This window comes from Monodelphis domestica, chromosome 1, assembly GCF_027887165.1.
Source record: "Monodelphis domestica isolate mMonDom1 chromosome 1, mMonDom1.pri, whole genome shotgun sequence".
Lineage (NCBI taxonomy): Eukaryota > Metazoa > Chordata > Mammalia > Didelphimorphia > Didelphidae > Monodelphis > Monodelphis domestica.
This window is the reverse complement of record NC_077227.1, coordinates 629564065-629577809: the sequence shown is the minus strand read 5'-3', so window position 1 is coordinate 629577809 and position 13745 is coordinate 629564065.

Sequence of the window (13745 nt, the reverse complement as noted above, 5' to 3'; positions counted from 1 at the left end):
CTTTTGAATCTACACTTCATTCATGATTACAGTCTGTCCAATTCTATCTGCCATTGTCTGTTCTGGCTTTCCTTTTTCTATTCCTACAATCTCAGTATCAGCCATCCCATTGATACTTTCTTTTGTCCCTTTCACTCCCAGATATTCCTACCTTGTTAATCACATACACTGGGTAACCCCATCATCGGTCTTCTCTGCTCCTATACTTTTACAATTGATTATTGATGGGAAAAGTGATATAACCATATTAAAGTGGGTCCTTTGAAGGTATATGCTATCTAAGTTCAACTGGCTCCTTTTGTAGCTACATGAATACAATGCTTTTAATGAACTACCTGTTAAACTGATCCCAACCTTCCAGTGTTCCAAGCCTTTTCTTTTCCTCCTTCCCTCCCTCCCTCCTCTCCTTCCCTCCCTCCTTCCCTCCTTCCCTTCCTTCCCTCCTTCCCTCTTTCCCTTCCCCCTTCCCTCTCTCCTATCCCTCCCTCTCTTTCTTTCCTCTCTCCCTTCCTTCTTTCCTTCCTTTCCCTCCTTTCCCTCCCTCCCTCCTTCCTTCCCTCCCTCCCTCCCTTCCTTCCTTCCTTCCTTCCTTCCTTCCTTCCTTCCTTCCTTCCTTCCTTCCTTCCTTCCTTCCTTCCTTCCTTCCTTCCTTCCTTCCTTCCTTCCTTCCTTCCTTCCTTCCTCTTTCTTTCTTCCTTCCACTTTCTTTCTTTCTTTCTTTCTTTCTTTCTTTCTTTCTTTCTTTCTTTCTTTCTTTCTTTCTTTCTTTCTTTCTTTCTTTCTTTCTTTCTTTCTTTCTTTCTTTCTTTCTTTCTTTCTTTCTTTCTTTCTTTCTTTCTTTCCTTCTTTCCTTCTTTCCTTCTTTCCTTCTTTCCTTCTTTCCTTCTTTCTTTCTTTCTTTCTTTCTTTCTTTCTTTCTTTCTTTCTTTCTTTCTTTCTTTCTTTCTTTCTTTCTTTCTTTCTTTCTTTCCTTCTTTCCTTCTTTCCTTCTTTCCTTCTTTCCTTCTTTCTTTCTTTCCTTCTTTCCTTCTTTCCTTCTTTCTTTCTTTCTTTCTTTCTTTCTTTCTTTCTTTCTTTCTTTCTTTCTTTCTTTCTTTCTTTCTTTCTTTCTTTCTTTCTTTCTTTCTTGTGTTGATATGATCAGACCTGTGTTTTAGGGAAATTAACTTGGTAGGTTGTGAAGGAGAATGGTTAAGGGACATCTTCCTAGCACAAGGGTGACAACAGAGATTGGGGTACTTAGGTTGGGAAAGGAAGTCGTTTATATTTAAAATATTCATCTTATATAAAAGAAGTATGAATTATAATATCTACTTTCTTTTTAAAAATTATTTATTTGTTTATTTGCTAGATTAAATTACCCTTTTAACTCCATCCCTCCCTCCCCTTCCTCCATTAGAAAAGGCATCATTTGATAAAAAGATTTCAGTGTATATAAAACTATGTCTCACTCCTTTGTATTTATCAGTTCTTTCTCTGGAAGCGGACACATACAAGTCATTCTTCAGATAATATTCCCATCGTTTTATGTAATGTTCTCCTGGTTCTGCTGGTTTCACTTTTCACAATTTCATATCAGTCTTTCCATGATCTTCCAAAGTTAACTTGTTCATCATTTCTTATACTTTGTAATATTCCACCACAATCATATACCACAATCAAATTTATTTAGCCATTCTGCAATTGATGGGCATTCCTTCAGTTCCTAGTTCTTTGCCACTGTGAAGAAAATTGTTAAAAATATTTCTACAATCTTTCCTTTTCCATTGGATCTTCTCCTCTACCTGTAGACTTGCTCAAATCTCTCCATCCTAAAATCACCCACCACCACCACCACCACAAACTACAAAAAATTTTTCATCCATACTTCCTTTCCCTCAAGGCTATTGTATTCTCTCTCCTTTTTATACTATTCAAAGTATTAGAAAATATAGTTTATACTTTATTTCTACTTTCTTATCACTTGCTCATTCCTCAGCTACATGCAATCTATGTTCTTATCCATGGCACTAATGGAACTCTTTGGAATAACCAATACTTTTAAAATACTCATTTTAATCACCTTTTTTTCTGTTTCCCCATTTTCCTTAAAATTTCTATAGAACTTGACCTCTTCCTTACCAATGGCCTCTTCTTTCTTAGAGCAGATGGCTTAATTGCCATCTTTCTGTTCTGTTCTTTCTAGCCACTTTATGTCAGTCTTCTTTGCTGCTCATTCTCTTTCTCCTTTTACTCTCTAAACCTAGCAGTCAGCCTTTTCCTCCATCATTATCCGCTCTTCACTCTCTTCTCTAACATCCTCTATAGATTTAACTCCAATTCAAACTTCTTTACAGATGTCTACTAAAATCAAGTAGCCAGTCTCATTTCCTCTCTCAAGTTCTAGTCTAAAAGGTCTATTGCTCCTCTCAATATGGTTCTATCACAAAAAGCCTCATATTCAAAATGTCATACACTGAACTCACCAACCTTCCTCCACCTAGCTTCCTTACTTTTATGTTCCCCAAATTCCCTTAGTAACAAAAATTCAAAATTAGAGTCATTATTATTAATTTCCTCCCCATACTCTCACATCTAATCTGTTGTCAAGTGCTGTTAATTCTACTTTGTCAATATATTTCACCTCTTCTGCCACTTTTCTATTTTCATTGTTGCTTTCTTACTTTCAAGCCTTTATTCTTAGGCTTAACTGTTCTTCTCCTTGCCTCTAGTCCCTCCTTTGCCCAATCTGTCCTTAATACTATTTGGAAATAATCATTTCCATGCATATCTAATTAACTTGTTTTTTCTTCTCAGAAACTTTCACTTGATCAACAATGTGATTGAGATTAAAAGAGTATCATCTTCTTCCTGTAATGGTCAAACTATATAACTTACTTTTTCAAACTGTTTTTTTAATTTAATTTTCAAATTATTTTTCCATGCCTTTCCAAACTTTAAAAAAAAAACATTTCCTTTCAAACATCACATCCATTACTTGATCTAATCAGTCACTTCCTCTTCATTCTCCTGGTCCCTGTGTGACAGAGGCTGGCACTAGAGAAAAAGTGCCAGGCTGAAGAGTATGTGAAATTGATCATCTTGACAAGGGAGGGGCCAGAGGAGTGTGGAATCCTGAGGAGAGAAGACTCTGGCTGGGAGAGGAGTTGGTCATCTATTTGGTCTTGGGAAGCTGAAGACAGAAGGTGGGAAAAAAGACTTTTTCCTGTAGGTTACCCACTTTTTCTGCTGGTGACTGAACATCTTCCCCCCCCCCCCAACATTTCCCAATTGAAGGGACTTTCTGAAGAGAAACCTGAGCAGACTTTACCTCAGTTCCTGTTGCCCAGGAGTGAGTCAAACTGACTTTCTCAGGGGGGCTCAGGCTGCCAAGGCCTGAGTTCCCCTCAAACATGAGGAGGGAGGAAAAGGGTTTACATAGAGACAGGGACCTCTTCTTCCCATTTTCCTTTTCTCATTCTTTCCTGCCTATTATTCCTTTTGTATTACCTGATTGAGTTGACATTAAAAGTTCCCCAAGCTGAGTGTGAGTGAACAGATCAAGGGGAGACCCTTTTGGTCTTCAGTAGTGGAGGCGGGACAAGAGGGACCAGAGCAAATTGGGGAGAGCAGCTTTAGCTAAGGGAAGGCAGAAGGGGGAAAATCTTCAAACCCCCTCTCCTCTCTCTGAGCCAACCCATTACATCTGCTGTTTCCCCTGTACCCCACTTTGTGAAGGGGGGTCTCCTTTCTTTCCCCTCTCAATACTGAAAGTCTTAATCTTTTTTAATACACCTGCCCTCTGTTTTTCTTCTTTCTTTTAAAAAAATTCTTACCTTTATGTCTTAGAATCAATACTCTGTATTGATTCCAAGGCAGAAGAATGGTAAAGGCTAAGCAAAAGGAGTTAAGTGACTTGCCCAGGGTCACACAACTAGGAAGTATCTGAGATCAAATTTGAATTCAGGACTTCCAGTCTCCTGGTCTAGCTCTCTATCCATTGAGCCCTCTAGCTACCCCTCATGCCCTCTGCTTCTAATGGACTCTATTCACATCTTTGAAGCAAGCTTGAATCCTTTCCCACTTTCAAGGACTGAGAAAGGGCATTTTTGTATTCACTTAATTGAGATCACACCTTCCTCAATTTCTCAAGTTTCTCTATTTTACCTCTTCTGTACATTTTTCTTATCACTGTAAGGTGCATTGTATTTATTTGCATATATCTTAAAAATCTTCTGCTAAAGTGTAAGCATCTTGAGGGCAAAAACCTTTTCTCTCCTGTATTTATTTTTTAATCTTTGTGAAGTTGTATACTGGCTAATGAACCCAGTGCAGAGTGCCTTTGACATAATTCTCCATATGTTCAAGTTGGCATCTTGGCGAGATATGAAGATGTGTAAAAATGAATTGGAAATTAGAGTATGGATAAATGTTCTGAACAGTTCTAGTTTGCTAAACAAGTGGTGAGGAAGAGTCTTTTTGTTAGGCTACAGAGCCAGAACCTGAGTATTATCAAAGGGTTATCTTTTTTTTTTTAATTTTCCTGACCTTACCTTCATCCCTTCCCCACCAGGAGGATGCTCTCTCAGGCCATCCTGGAGGCACAGGGAGAAAAGTGGGAGGAGCCTTTCTTTAGCACCCCAGTGCCCCCAATCAAAGTTAACAGCCAATGAGCACTCATCCTTTTCTTCTTTTGTCTGTTGGAGTTCCAGAGCATAAAGAGAGAGAATGCTATTGAGTGAAAAAGCCTTGGGCCCTCCCTTCTGAAGCTGATGTGAAGCCTGGGAATTCAGGTCTCAGTTCCTGCCTTGACAGGAGGAGTTCTTTTGTTTTGGGGGAAGGATATGGGAGGCTACCATATTGTAAATTTGGCAAGCACAAGAGATGAGTCAGATAAGAGCCTAAGGAGGGATCCCTTGCCAGGGTTTACAGTCAGTTGGGCCAGTATTGAGATACTGAAGACCAGTTCTTTGAAATCTATCCTGTGGTAGCTGAGATGAGATGAAGGGTCATCCAGTAGCAATATCAGATTTGAACATGAACTTGGTGAATCCAGTGCCATGTTAAAACCAGGTTAAGGCTAAACCCATTCTCCATAGAAAATAAACTGTGCTATTGTAAACCTTAAAATTTCTTAGACTTATGAATGTTGGAAATTTCACCATTGGGAGGTAGGAGAAAATGTTTGTGCTTAGTTCTTTCTATGTTTTTGAAGTAAATATCCCTTTATAAAAGATAATTTATGTTAAGTGGTTAAATGGAATTGAGGATTCATCATTGGTAGTTACAAGTCAGGGACTTGGATAAGGTCTTAAATATATAACATTAGATAAAGACAACCTTCTTCTTCTCAAAGTCTCAGGATATCTTCTAGAACCCATTACTTTGGGAACCTGGGGTCCTGAGTCAGTATTTGGGGACTTTAATTAAACTTACTTTCTGAATGGTGAACACAAGTTAAAAAACAAAGGCAAAAATAAAAATTTTGAGTACATTTTTGTTTTCTAGAGTTTAACCTAAACAGAAATTTATATAATATTTTCTTATTTATTATGACCTGGCTGAGTATGAGGACAAGAAATTAAAAATATATGTAAAGGGGGCTCAGTGGATTGAGAGTCAGACCCAGAGATGAAAGATCCTGGGTTCAAATATGACCTCATGATATTTCCTAGCTGTGTGACCCTGGGCAAGACATTTAACCACCCAGCGTGAGTAGGATAAGGTATTAAATATGAAAGATGTTGTGTAGGCAGAAATAGTAAGATTTAGCAACTGATTTGATATTGGGGAGGAGGGAGAGGAGGAATCAAGAATAGAATCTAGGTTACTAATCCAAGAGACTAGAAAGATACTGGCACCATTAAAAGTAAAAAAGGATATTTAGAAGGAATTTAGAAGGGATGAAGAAGTTTAGACTAGAAAGAAAGATGATGACTTCAGTTCAAGGGATGTTTAATTTAAAATATCTTTGAGACATCCAGTTTAAAATATGCAATAGGCCATCAGTGATAAGTTATTGAAGCTCAGAGGAGAGACTGGATAAAGATACTTGCATAAAGATGATAAGTCATGAAGGCTGATGTGATTTTTCAAGAGATTAATAGGAAAAAAAAGAAGAGCATCTAGAACAAAATTTTGGGGAACTCCTACAGTTAGGGAGATGATATAGGGAGGTGCTTGGTAAAAATAACTAGTCAGATAAGAGGCACATGGAAAGAGAGTAGTGTCATGAAAACCTAGAGAAAATAGATTATCCAGAAAGAGAGAGTAATGGCAAAGGACACAAATAGATAGAGAACCATCAGTTCTGAGATTTGGTAATTAAGAGAACATTGATAACTTTGGAGAAAGCAGCTTTAATTAAGCAATGGGGTTAGAAATCAGATTGAAAGGTGTTATTGAATGAATGAGAAGAAAGGGGGTTGAACATATCATTTATTCTGAATGTAAACTCTTATGCCAAAGGGGAATGCCCCGCAATTGGCTTTTTGTCAATATGTCTATTAATCATTTTTGTTTTCTTTCTCTTTTATTTCCCTCTTATTCCCAAATTGTTGTAATACCCTCTTTGTAAAGTGTAATATTTTATACACCTCTAGTAAGAGAAGTTTTAGAGGAATGAGCTGGTTATTTGAAGTGATTCATTGAGGAGACTAGGCATGCTAATCTCCAAAGACCTCAATTAAGGAGATTTCAACATGCTCATCTCCCAATAGAATCACAGGGGGATTGTTGGAAGAGAATTCCTCTTTCCATTATGTTGCTTTGTTAATCATCTCTCAGTGAATTGGAGGTCAAAAACCACTGAGTAGATTCAGGTATAGATAAGGCCTCAGAGAAAGGAAGTTAAAAGAACCCAGGAACCAGGAGACAGGAAACTGATTCCACAGGGACTTCTCTCTTCTGAGTGCCCCAGGCAAATTAAGAAATTATGGTTGATTCCTGAAATGTGACATATGAGAGCTAATGGGTGGAGAAAACTGTTTACAAGTGGAGAAAACTGCTTACAAGGGGAGACCCAGGAGCCTGCCCAGGTTTTCTGGCTGGAGTGTGGAACCTGGAGGAACTCTTGTCAGTGCTCAGCTTCAATACATCATGGTGATCGATAGATTAGGGAGCTAAGTATTTCTCTGTCTCTTCCCTGCCTTTCCCTCTCTTTACGACTGCCACTTTGATTTAATAAAGTTATTAAAGCTATTATCAACCTCATAATTTAATTTTAATTATTACAGGTCTACCTTATAGATATTAAATCAACATATAAGGTTTAAGTTGGAATCATCTTGCATTGAATATAGTTCTTCAGCAAACAATATTTTAATGAAATTAAGAGTGTTCTCTAACATTGACAAAGGATAAAGACTGCTTGCAGTTATGAAAGTTCATCTGGAAATGAAGGAAATATATTGTGAATGGAAGTAGTAGACTTGGTTGTTGGTAAAATGTCCCCCCAAAAAAACTGGAATTTAGGTCACATGATTCCAGAAGTAGAATATTGTATTTGTGCTTTTCTGCCTATCATATGTATTGGTGTTTAATCATATTTTAATCTTCCTATTCTCTGGCCATCTTTATCCACCCAATGGCCTTGCCACTTTAAAGACTTGCTATCCAAAAAAGTTTCAGCCATACTTCATTTGACTACCCAGAAGAATGCAGTAGCAGAGCATACGGTTTTCTCATGGCCACTGAGAATTAAGCAACAGTTATGTATTGTGGGGGACAGCTGGATGACTCAGTGGATTGAGAGTCAGACTTAGAGAAGGGAGGTCCTAGCTTCAAATCTGGCCTCAGACACTTCCTAGCTATGTGACCCTGGGTAAATCACTTAACTCTCATTGCCTAGCCCTTACCACTCTTCTGCCTTGGAACCAATACACAGTATTGATTCTAAGATGGAAGGTAAGGATTTTAATAATAAAAAATGCATTGTAGAAATAAAGTGTAACAAAGATACTAAATAAAAATGACCCAGAGGCTAGGGATTCTTACTATAATAATTGAAACTTAGGGCAGGTAATATCTTCTAAGACAATACACCTAGGTCTATGGTGGTAAACCTATTGCATGCATGCCACAGATGGTACACAGAGACCTCTCACAGAATAGAGTTTGTCAGAGTTTGTTACCAGAAAGCCAGAGGGAGGTGGGGCTCGGCTGCTCGCCTCCCCCTCTCCTCATGTACTTGAGGACACTTCTCATATCACCTGCCCCTCTGCCCAGAAGCCCAGTGGGAGAGCTTCCTCCCATACCTGTCTGGGGTAAGGGTCAGGGTGCGTCATTCAGGCTCTAGGGAGGTGCGAGGTATGGCACTCCATCTTTAAAAGGTTGGTCATCACTGACCATAAGTATAAGGTATAAGTAGAAAATCTTTTGGGTTTGGAATCAGAGGACTTAGGTTTGAATATTGCCTCTGCTAATTTACTGCCAATTCAATTCACTTGAATTCAGGTAAACAAATGTTTACTTAGTTGCTTGTTATGGTGCAAGGAACTTGGCTAGGTTCAGGTATTACAAAATAGATCCTCCTCTCAAGTAGTCCTAACTAAGTAGTCCTGGGGTGTGTGAGGGAGTCAGGAAGAGATAGCATGTACACAAACATATCGTGAAGAAAAATTGATGAAAGAATATTAACAAATGGGGGGAGGTTAGGGTTGGCTTCAATTGAGAAGGTGACACCTATAAGGGGTCTATGTGGAGGAAATGCATTTCAAGTTTGGGGCTTGGGGAAAGGTCTCTTTTCTGATTTTGTGGAGGTAGGGGATGAAGTATCAAACAGTTGAGTTTGAATATAGAATTCACAAAGGAGAGTGCTATAAGTAAGTCTGAAAGGCAGGTCATAGTATTATAGCTTTGCAGCTGATGTGATTGGGTTTCTAGACCAATCCCCAGAAACAAAACTAAGGTCCAGAGATGTTAGTTTCCCCCAGGGTTACAAAGGTAGTAAATTGCAAAACTAGAATTCATTTCCAGAATGTTTGATTCCTTTTCCAACACTAGTTTAAAATGTAAAGTGTGACAGAGGCTGCCACATAAGAAAAGTGCCAGACTGAAGAGTTTTTGGAACTGATCACCTCAATGGGGGAGGGGCCCCAGGAGTTTGGGAATCTGGAGGAGGAGAAGACTCTGGCTGATAGAGGAGTTGGTCTCTCAGTTGGAAGAAGCCAAAGAGAGAAGGTTGAAAAAGACTTTCTCCTGAGGGTTACTCACTTTTTCTTGTTTGTGACTGGAAATCTTTCCCCCCCAACATTTCCCAATTGAAAAGACTATTGAAGAGGAAACCTGAGAAAGACATTTTAAATCTCTGTCTGACTTTACTTGCCCTGAATCTGAACTGTGGCCAAGGGGCTAAACCCAGGGTGAGTCAACCTGACTTTCTCTCAAGGGGCTCAGGCTGCCAAGGCTTGAGTTCCCCCAAAACTTGAGGAGGAAGGGGAAAGGATTTAGATAGAGACAGGGATCCCCTTTCCCCCACCTTCCTTTCCCATTCTTTTCCCCACTAGTTATTCTTTGTATTATCCTGATTGAGTTGACATTAAAAGTTATCTGTTCCCCAAGTTGTGAACAAGTGTGAGTGATGAGATCAAGGGGAGACCCTTTGGTTTCTAGTAGTGGAGGGGGGGACAAGAGTAAATCTGGGAGAGCAGCCTTAGCTAAGGAGGGAAAGCAGAAGGGGGAAAATCTCCAAACCCCCTCTCCTCTCTCTGAGCCAACCCTAAACATCAGCTGTCTCCCCTGAAGCCCACTTTGAGAAGGGAGCTTCTCCTCTCCCCCTCTCTATACAGAAAGTCTTAACCCCTCAAATATAAATAAACAACCCCTCGACAACAAAGTACAACCAGATTATGAAGGACCTTATCCTATAACCAATGGAATATCAGTGAAAGTTTTAAAAAGGAATGTAATATGGCCAGACTTGTGATTTAGGAAGATTATTTTAGCAGATGTATGGAGGATAATTGGAGAGGGGAGACTAGAAGTGAGGAGAATAATTAGGTTATTATCAAAGTCCAGGTGCAAGATGATCACATCCTTAACAAAGATTCTGGTTCTGTGGGTAGAGAGGAGGGGGGTAGATTTGAGAGAGATTATTCTCTGTGTGACTGTAGGCAAATACTTCCATGAGCCTCTGTTTCCTTATCTGTAAAACGAAGAGGCTGGAGTTTATGTAAAGGAAAAAGTTCCTAATAATAGAGCTACCCAGAAGTCGAATGAATTTTCTCAGGAGGCTGTTTTTCCCATTATTGGAGATCTTCAAGCCAAAAGTAGATTCTTACTTGTTGAGTGTGATGTAAAATCAATAAAACAAGCATTGAGTAAATGCTTATTATATGTCAGCTTCTGGGGATATAGAGGGAAAAAATGAATGTCATCAAGGAAGTTACATAATATAGAGGAGAAAATAGATACAAATATGAATAGATACAAAATTTATTTAAAAAGTACAAAGTAAATTGTGAGGGGAGAGTACTAGCAGCTAGGGAAACCAGAAAAGGCTTCACCTGATTTTGAATTAAGCAGGAGATTCTGAGGAGTAGAGATCAGGAGGGAACACAATCACATAATGAAGAAGGGCAAGTTCAAAGGTACAGAGATGAAAAATAGAATATTATGTATTAGTAATAGCAAGAAGACTAGCTCAGCAGGATGCATAATGAGGCCTGGAAAGTAGCTTGGGGCTGGGTTGTGAAGATCTTTAAATACCAAACAAAAGAGACAGTAAGGAACCTTTAGGTTTATTGAATGGGGGAATGAGGTGGTTGTATATTAAGAAAACAATTTTGGCAACTGAGTGTAAGACCTAAACTTATATAATATATGTATATGAATATAGAAAATATACAAAATAATTTTCTTCACTACTTGTAAGTCACTCCATGTGGCAAGCAAAAACTTAGAGAAAATTTTTAAAAAGACAAAAAAGAGGAGGAATTCAGACTCTGCACATGATTGCCATACTGTTGAGATTGAAATTCTCTGGAGACGGTATCTTAATTCAGAATTACTTGTTAAATAATTAAAAGTGGGTCAGAGAAACAAAAGACACCAGCCACACATGGTTGGTTGTTCCTTTCCCAGGTCTCTGTCACCAGCTGGCTGTGCCAGCTTTTCAGCCAGGCTTTAGGCATATGCTTGGGCTCCTCTAGTCAGTGGTCATCCACTGGCACACTTTCCTAGCTGTCTCATCCAGTGGGAGAGGGTGAGGTTTTCCCAGGACCTTCAGCTTATAGTCCCCATGAAGTCATTTCTCTGGGTCTCTCTGATTGGCCCGACTTGACCTCATCAGGAGTCATGTGGGGCAGGAGGCAAGCATCTTCTGAGTACCTGGGGAGCCACAAGCCTTCTGGCATTCTCCTAGAATGCTTGCATCTCCCTGATACAGCTAAGCCTCAGACCTTGTTCTTAACAAATCATAATGTGGGGTTGAATTGCATAGCAATGCCAGAAGAAGGGTTCAGAATAGTAAATTCTTACAGGAGGATAAACTGGAGAGGGGAAACACTTGAGGAAGGAGATTACAGTTGTCTAAGAGAGAGGTGATGTAGTTTCCATCTAGAGTGGTGGCCATAAGAATGGAGATGAAAGAGATGCTATAGAGGCAGAAACAATTTGCCAAGTAATTAGGTAGGTGGAGTGAGTCAGAGGAAGCACTTGGTGACAGTGGGCTTTTCATATTTGCGTGACTGGAAAGGTGGTGGTGACACAGGAATTGTGGGCTTGCATAGGTTGGTCTAGATAGCCTTGTGACTATGTGATTCTAGGATTCTTTGACTCTTTAAGTCTTAAGTCTATTATGTCATCAAATCCTATGATTCTTTCTATAGGATGAAAAGATGTGTATTGCAATAAGCACTTTTTAAAATTGTTCTTTGACCCTCTTACTGTGGTTAAATTATACTTTGAAGCTTCTATGTAGGAATACCAAATCTTCCTAGTTAGGTCTCTATCCATTTGGATTTAGAATAGTAACCTGGTGCTAATTTTTTTTTCTTCTCTGCATGTATCCTTACATTTTTGGTGGCAGCTTTTGGAGTAGTTATTAGTATTCTACATGTTGAATTCTATTGTTTTATACACATAATTAAAATTATTTTTAATGAGTATTTCCGTATCTTTTAACAATTGTTTCCTTTTTCTTCTCATTCAGAAAACAAGAAAACTTGTTATTGCGTAATGAAAATAAAAATAAATTCTCCAAAGCTCAACTCATTATCCATGTAATTTGTGGTGAAACAGTGGTGAGGAGAACAATATGACTATAATAATAATTCTCATTCATATATCACTTTGAAGATTTACAAAGCTCTTTGCTCATAATTCTTTGATATAAGAAAAAAGGAAGGAAAGAAGGAAGGAAAGAAAAGGGGGAGGGGAAGAAGGAGAAAGGAAAGGAAGAAGAGAGGGAAGATAGGAAGTAAGAAAGGTAAAAAAAGGAATAGATAAAGGGAAGGAAGGAGGGAGGCACATAGGCGCTTAATAAATATTTATTGATTGATGGAGGGAAGAAGAAAGGTGAGGAAGAAGGAAGAAAAAGGGAAAGAGAAGGAGGGACAAAGGAATGAAGCAAAGAGGGGAATAAGAGAATGGAGGAAGGGAAAAAAGAAGAAGGGGAGAAGAAAGTGATCTGCTGCCCCACCAGAAATTTGAGACTTTGCCCCTGAGACATTGGGCTGCGATAAGTAAGCTTTTGTATGATTTTGGCTCATAACTATGCATCTATGCCATATCCAGATAATGTCCATATCTCCATACAATGCTTCAATTTAATTTAATTATAATTTCAGTATTAGATACTTTCCCTCCCCATGTCATTGCTAAAATAAGAAACACAAAATTCATTAGAAATATGAAGTCATGAAAAATTTCTATTAGCTGTGTTAACGGAAAAAAAAGAAAAAGAAAGGGAAAATATGCTTCAATCTGTTCTCTATCAGTTCTCTATGAAAAGGTGGATAGCATTTTTTAGCATGAGTCTTTTGGAATTGTGGTGGGTTATTGGGTTAATCACAGTTACCAAGTCTTTTATAATTGACTAGTTTAAAAAGATTCCTATTAGATTCCTTGTTCTGCTCACTTCACTTTTTACATCAGTTCACATAAGTTTTCCTAGGCCTTTCTGAGACCATCCTCTTCATCATTTTGAATAGTACAATAGTGTTCCATCACATTCATATATTATAATTTGTTTAATCACTCCTCAATTGATGGGTATCCCCTCAGTTTCCAATTCTTGGCCACCACAAAAATAGCTTCTATAAAATAAAAATATTTTTATATGTATGAATCTTTTTTTTCCTTTTCCTTCAATCCCTCTGGGTTATAAGTTTAAGTGGTACTGCTAGGGTAAAGGTTATATACAATTTAATAGCTTTTTGGGAATATTTCCAAATGGTTTTCCATTTGGATGGAATGGTTATACTAGTGCATATGAACCAATGGTGCATTAGTATACCTATTTTCTCATATTCCCTCTAGCAGTTGTCATTTTCCTTTTCTGTCATCTTAGTTATTCTGATGAGTCTTAGGTGGCACTTCAGTTATTTTAATTAGAATTTCTCTAATTATTTGTTATTTAGGGCATATTTTCAAATGACTATTGATAGTTTCAGTTTCTGAAAACTAGTTGATCACATCTCTTGACAATTTATCTTTAAGGGAATGGCTCTTATTTTTAAAAATTTGGCTCAGTTCCCTATATATTTGATGAATGAGACCTTTATCAGAGAAACTTGCTGCAAAAATTTTCCCCAGTTTTCTGCTTT